The 7,446-nt window shown below is 35.7% G+C and overlaps 1 long non-coding RNA gene across 2 annotated transcripts; it reads left to right on the top strand.

Annotated features, from left to right (window-relative positions):
- The first annotated feature begins 1,436 nt into the window (after window positions 1-1,436).
- LOC113994460 lies at window positions 1,437-6,330 on the top strand. 2 transcript variants are annotated; one of them, XR_003543084.2, is made up of 3 exons: window positions 1,437-1,516; window positions 3,066-3,222; window positions 6,255-6,330. It is a non-coding gene; the product is annotated as an uncharacterized LOC113994460 (long non-coding RNA). The 2 variants fall into 2 exon arrangements; XR_003543083.2 differs by lacking the exon at window positions 1,437-1,516 and adding an exon at window positions 2,375-2,478.
- Window positions 6,331-7,446: the final 1,116 nt, after the last annotated feature.

The following is a 7,446-nucleotide window of genomic DNA, read 5'->3' as shown; positions in this document are numbered from 1 at the left end:
TGTGCCTGCCTGTTATATGCTTTTAATTGTCCTTGGTATTTGGGGGAAAAATAAAAGGCACAAATTAAATAAAATGTGTAAACAACAGGAGAGGGCAGGCTTAAACTGACAAAAAGCAAAAAAATCAGACTAGCTGTAAACCTGGAAACACTGTTCCCAACTCCTAGCGTGTGCAGGAAATGCAGCACATATGGCACATGGAATCACCTGGAGCCAGGCCTCTTTGTTGCACCTTGGCATAGGAGAGCAGGAACAAAGCAGGGGTGCAGATTTTAACCCTCAGGTGCCTGGTGTCTGGTAAGGATCAGCTTAAGCCTGTTCTTGTACTTGGCTTCCCGTTCACAAATATATGATGTTAATAATAGAATCATTACTGAATGATCTCTTTTGTACTTAAACGTGGATAGCAGTACGTTTTTATTGGTTAAAACCTTTCAATATAATTCTTTCTAGTCTGTAAGAAATGCATATAGATGTAATAGTATTCTTTCTTATAGAAAACTTGAATTTTATTATAATGACACTTCATTTATGATGCTCCTTGCAAAAGCTGTTTCTGATATTATGCTTTTAAGTGAGCTTCTCAGTGTTCCTTACAATCATTAATGAATCAGACTTTAGATAAAGACAGTGTAGGTATGGCAGCATATCATTATACAGGGGAGTAGAGTGAAGCATGAGGATGTAAATATTTACTACATCTTGCATGATGTTGAGGAAAAGATAGCTCTAAGAGTAGGATGATGTTTTTTACTGTTCATTGTGTACTTATCATAAAAAAAAATCTTTGAAAAATTCAAACCTTTCCTAACTTCTGCTTAACATTGGCAAAAATGTTTGGAAAAAAACTAAAGCAAAATGAAAAAAAAATCAGAACATCTGATATTAAGTATTCATTCTGGTTTTGGTTTGTTTGTTTGTTTGTTTCTTTTGTTTTGTTTTCTTAAAAAGGTTTCTTCTTTGGCTTTTTTTGTGGTTTTGGTTTTTTGTTTGGTTGGTTAGTTTGGTTTTCGGCTTGTTTTTTGGTATGACATTTTTAATTTATTTGGAAAAAAAAATATAAAAATCTTCAGAAGGGTAGAAAAATACCTGCAGATTGATGCCAATCCATGGGATATTTTTACACAAGACATCCTCCTCAAAACCCCAAAAATTGCTACATCTGCCTCCTTTCCTGCTCTAGAAATTTGTTTCATTTGTTCGACTTACTCTACTACAGATCACTGTGATACCACTAAGTATGTGCTCTGAATGTTATAGTAATGCACATGCATCTCTGGTCAGTTTGTCTGTCAAGACTTATATGTTTTTCTGTATTTCATGCACTTCTAGAACAAAATGGGTATTAATTCACAGATTATTATACATCAAGCATTGTAGAGCAAAACAATTGTTACTCTTTTTTTTTTTTAGGGGCATCATCACTATCACAGGCTGATATTGCACAGCTATATGATTAACTGGAATCTCATTTTGAAATAGAGAAGTGCAAGATTTCAAACTTACGGGTATAATTGTATGTATTTTCAGAAATTGAAATGAGCTTATACAGAAATACTCAAAATAGACCTTGAAGGAGGAACCAAAAATGTCCAGCAAAATGTATACATTAAGCAGTTTTAAGAATGTGTTTTGTATTTCAAAGGCAACAATTCCTTGGAACCCTAGAAAAGGGGGCAGCTCTTACCCAGTGGGACTTTGCTTCTACACTGGCATTTTCTGTTTAATGAAATTTCTGAAATATAATGGTGTAACCACTTTAATATTTATGTCTATACACAGTTAAATACAATTTTATGTCTTACATTTTTTTAAAAGAAGTGGACTAGGAACATAGTGTAGCCCGTGCTGCATTAATTGTCAGAAAAACAATATGTATATTCAGTTGAGACAAGGAAAGCCAGAAAGTTTTGGCTGTAATTAGCAGTTTTTGGGGAGGAGGACTCTACTTTTGAAAACAACTTGTTTGCAGTAGTTGAAATTTGATTACTCAAAATTATCACATTATCATATTGTTGCTACAGTCTGTTTTCAAAAACATAGCTTTAGTACAGTGAAACAGATTTCAAAGTTACCAGGAAAGAAGAACATTTAACTATAAGCATGTGAGTCAAGCTATCTCTCCCTGCGTAGAGTGATATCAACAGCCACAGGTTCTTCTGAGCTGGACAGAATGCTTCAGCACGAAAGCTTCACAGCTGTTTTAGTCCTTCCTTTTCCTGAGCTTATATATGCTGTGACGATATGGGCGGTTTGGATCAAAGCTGAATTGCATTTGATTGCCCTGAAGCAGAGAACAGAAGAACTCGCATCTTGAAATTAGACACAGTTGGATTTTCAGTGAAGGCGTTTCAGTGAAGACTTAAATTCTTGAATCTGACCCTAAGTGCTGTGGTCTCACTTTTGTGTCTGCACTGAGTTTGTTACTTGGTGCCAAATGATCCTCTCTTCATCAGGATAAAGTCACTACATTATCAGGTTTGCATTCTGTAGCATTTACCTTTTTGCATTTATTACAAGAAGATTTACATTTTGTAAATGTATTGGGGACTGCTTGAATTACACAAGTGAGCTCTGAGTTTTGATATCTTAATGGAAAAAAAGGAAGTAAATGACAAATGAATTCTTGAAATTTCCCACCTGAAACCTCAGAGAGAGTGGGGGGAAAAGTTCTGAGAGAAGGCACTCTCTGAAGAGGGCAAATGGGGGACAGATGTGTGACTTCAAATACCTGCAAATTCGTGACTGAGTGCTCTAGTTTTTATATGATAGAAGGTACAAGGAGTAGGTTGCCACCATTAATGCTATTTTACAAATAGCATTTACTAAAGTGAAAATGTTGTAACCAGCCTAAACTGTTTACTAAGCAGGTAGTTATTTTTTTGGTTGTCTCAATCTGCAGCTGTTAGCACGCACACTTATTTTCCAGTGTTAAAGAGACATGAATGAAGCCACTGACAGTGACTGAAGGCACTTCTGCTGAAGTAGCCAAAATTAAACATTTTATTTGTGAAAGAGGATAGAAGAACCTTTGATGTCTCAAACTCTTCTGCTGTTCCCTAAAGCTTTTCACACCAGCTACTCATCTCAACTGGAGAAAACAGCACTTGGGAGTCAGAGAGGAAAAGTGTTCAGTGAAGAAATTCAGTGATGAGAGAAGAGTTTCATTGGTGTTGGAAGGCAAACACAGAAAAGTAAACACAGCCCAGTGGATTACAACAGGTTAGTAAATACAAATGCTGTAACATTTCCATAGAGCTCTTTCTGTAGAAGCAACTGTTATATGCAATGTAGAGTGTTGTTTTATTATTTTCATCACATTTTTCTAAGTTATATGCCTTTCTTCATTTTTAGTGTGCTTTACTCACAAAAGTTGTTTGAAGTCACTGAATAATAACACTGGTAGACATTAAAGTTTCAGAAAAATGTGGAAAAGAGGTGTTACAATTTAGGTAAATCAGTCATTATCAAGGTGTTTTGGGATTTGCTGGTTTGGCTTCTCATGTGCTAAGTCTCCTGTAATGTGTTACAGTTGTGAAACATATTCCGACCTCTCACAACAGTGCTGAGAACCGAGACACCTCTGCCCCCACTGAACTTTACAGGAGGGAGAGAAAGGCCCATTATTAGCTTTTGTGAAGTGCAATGAGGTACTGATGAAATGATCTATATCACTCTGAATTGCCTTTGTTCATTACACACGGAGTAGTCCCTGAGCAGAGGAGAGGGAACATAAATGAAGTATTTATTTAATATCAAGGTGCTAAAATCTAGGCAGCACATTGTAAGTAAAAAAAAATGGCATTTGGGAATTGACATGCTAACATTTGTTCCTTTCAGCTTGTCTTTTTTAACTTTCTGTTGTTTCTTTTTATCCATGCAAAATTGTCAAAATGTAAACACCTCTCTATTGACAAGATACACTAATGTCCGTAGTAGTAAAAGAAGCGTTGACATGAAGGCTAAACTAAAATGGAGAAGGATTTCTGAACTATTCTAAATTATTTTTTTTCTTTCATAGCTATGGGCTGACAGATAAATTCTACTCATTTGCAGACAGCAACTTCTTAGTTCTTCTGCAGAGAAGTTGAGAGGAGAGAGTCGTATTTTGCTATCTGCTCTCCCTGTATTTGAAGTATTTAATTGTATGTCTCTTGTTTGAGACTTCCATAAAATGGAGAAAACCAGAATTGTTCCCCAAAGAAAAAGATTATTTTCTAGCATTGCCCTACTTGCCAAATTTCTTGTGACTATCACTGTATAAGATGATATGCAAAGATGAATGAAGGAGGTGAGGGTAAAAGATTTATAACCCAAATAATACCAGCACACTTACTTCCACCTATACCAGACTCTGTCATGCATTAATAACATCTCCTTGTAAAAAATAGATCCAGACTTCCATTCGGACACAGTTAACTTGCAGGACTGGTAAGTTGACTGGGGGGTCAGTCAAGCTAACGTACATAAATGCATACTGGTTTTATATATGATAAGAAATACAGTGCTTATTTTTGCTTTTTCTGAAAGATGAAAAGAAATCTTTTTTATTTATTTCTATTTTCTCTTAGCAACAAAATCTTAATTTGATTTTCTCAGTATGGTTAGCTCATATGTGAGACTTTAGGCACTCCTGTACTTTCACTATGTCTTTTTATTCTAGTGAAAAAAGTACTCATTTTAGCAAGGCCACTTACAATACTTGATCATATGTGAATTGACAGAACAACCTACATCCTATTCCAATTCCTTTCATTCTGTAGATTTTTGCCTATGCAACTTGCAGTAATTCCTATGAAGCTGTCACAATCTGTTCTATCAAAATTACTTACAGATCGTGTTGTTCAGGGATCGTTGAGATGATAGATTGCTATGGTCTCTCCTGTTAATGTGTGCTTAGGGAGTCCTTCATTTACACAATAGACTTATTCAATTTTTGGTGAAATGTGATTATTACTCTTGCACGGAAGACATGCTCAATCTAGATATGGCTTGCTTATTAAAGAAATTGTATAAAAATAGGATGTCCCTCCACAAAACTGCTTTTAACCTTACAAACTAATTGCCTTTACCTTGCCATTTGAAGGACTGACAATTTTGCATAGCACTGGACTGTTAGTAAGGGCTGGCAAGAAGTCCAGCTGAAACAGAGGCAGATTGAAGCATAACTGATGGCTCAGGGTGACTCAAAATCATGAAAAGCTCACTGGGAAGTGTAATCCTCTTTTCACCAGCTCAGATGTGTTCATTATATTCCTGGCTAGGTGGCAGAAGTGTGGTTAGAATGGTCCATTACTGGTTGTGGAGCTGTGTATGAGAAGATTTTAATATTTGAAGGTATCAGGCAGCTTGGACAACTGTAGTCTAAATCTAACCGGTTTTATCCGTAACATTTTTATTCAGCCCTTTTTAATGAGAATGGTGATGACTTTTAAAACTTTTTCTTACTCAAGTGCTCCTTTGATGTTGTTATCTTGGTTAGAATCCCATTTCTTGGTAAGTCATCTGTACTGTAACTGAGTAGTGGTGGTCTGAAGATCTAAAACTGAGGCAGGAAAATAGAGGAAAAATTCTAAGTATAATCCTGCCAGTGTTTGTTTCTGTCACATTTCCTCTATTAGGACTGTCATGGCAGTAGGCTATACCTGCTTAAGTAGTAGCTTATAAGGTTGACCCTCTGCTTGAGTCAGGAGCCTCCTAGATTATGAGCATGTGGGAGAATATGAACTGAGGAATGCAGGAAGACCCTGGGAGCTGCTTTTTTCATAAACTCAACAACTGGTATCTGCACTGCTGACTGCACTTTGTGCAGTATCTGTTATTTAGGCTTTTGTATTCTCACTTGTACTTTTAGCTTCAACTGGGCATGTGAAACCACACACCTTATAGAAAGAAACTAAATAAATGGATTGTGTCATTCAATTTCAGGGGATTTATCCACCCTATCTTGTAATTTTTACTTACATGAATAATCTTTGTTTACACGTTCTTAATTTGAATGGGATTACTTGCATTAGTGATAATGTGAGTAGCAAGTACAGGATTAGTTCCTGTATTTGTCAGTGATGTCAAAAGCAACAGAATATACAATAATTTGGTTACATTTTCAATTATAATCTGAAATTAAAGAGCTTTATTTTGGAGCTGTTGCTCTGAATAGCAAGTATTGATACTTGTAATTGAATTCTGAGATAGAACTTTCCATACATTTGTAATGCAGAAAGCTCTCTCATTATATGAAATTCACTTGGCAGATGAATGGTCACCACTTAGTAACAACATTAAATCCTGCCTTTCAAGAGTCAAAAGGACTGGAATCTGCTTCTAAGGTAAAATATTTAATCTATTTCATATCTCAAAATTCTATAGTCTGAAATTACTAGGTTGAGAAACATTTTGATAAATATTTGAGTACATGCTGTGATTAATTTGTATTAGAATTGTACTTTGAACTAGTGTAATTCATGTTGGTAGGACACCTGATGAGGTGATCCTGAAAAATGCTCCAGGAAAACCTACAATGAAAATTTAGCTGCTTTGAGCAATTTTCAGGACTCAGAGGTAAAATTTGATATAGTGTAAATAAGGGTGGCAGAATGAAAATAAATTATGCTGCGGCTAGCCTGTTTTCCACAGCTAAAGGTTTCGGGGATTAATTCTTTTTTTTTCCTATTTTTTGCATTGTAGAGCTTAATTTAAAAAAAATTATTTATATTTAGTTCATGCGTAGCTTTTGCCCTTCTTGTAATTAAACAGAAAATGTTGGGAAATCAGTAATTTTAGCAAATATTCTTTTTTCAATGCCCAAGACTTTTATGGCTGGATAAATGCTGTCAACTTTTATATAAAGCTTTCTTCCACCTGGAAGGGATGTCTCCTCAGTAAAGAAAAAGTAGGGAAAGAAAATCTGAAAAATATGGACAAATTAGATATATCTCCTTAGCCCAAACTAAAATCAAGTTATTAGCATTAATAACTGAAAATATGTTTACAATACAGCCTTGCAGTATTTTGAAGACCAGATGTATATCATACCAGGCATTGTGGCTGCAAGTCACTTTATATGCAGGGACATGCGGTGACCCTGACTCCAATCATAGATTATTTGACAAAGAAGCAGCAGTAGACAGTGAGTGTAGTCCTGTTGTTTGCACACACTAAGTGATACTGCATGTATTACCTCTCTGAAATATGAGATGCAAAAAGTTTTTTGCTTTAAAGTACCCTGGCCTTTTCTGGAATCTTAATTCTCTTCTCCATGGCCAGCTTCCTTACTGGTCTGAGAAGGTGACTCAGGACTCTACTAACACCTTAATCTTCACTGGAAGTGTTCAGGACCACAGCAGCAGTTGGCTGCCAGTAAATTATAATATAAAATCCTTCCATTATTTTTCCCCTTGAAATTACAGAAAGGATAATCACAGTCTGGCCTTTAATAAAGACTTA

Source organism: Pipra filicauda, unplaced genomic scaffold (assembly GCF_003945595.2).
Source record: "Pipra filicauda isolate LSUMZ 115617 unplaced genomic scaffold, ASM394559v2 scaffold5_size6683894_pilon, whole genome shotgun sequence".
Classification (NCBI taxonomy): Eukaryota; Metazoa; Chordata; class Aves; order Passeriformes; family Pipridae; genus Pipra; species Pipra filicauda.
Note: the sequence above shows the minus strand (reverse complement) of the source record. Positions and strands in the feature narration are given on the sequence as shown.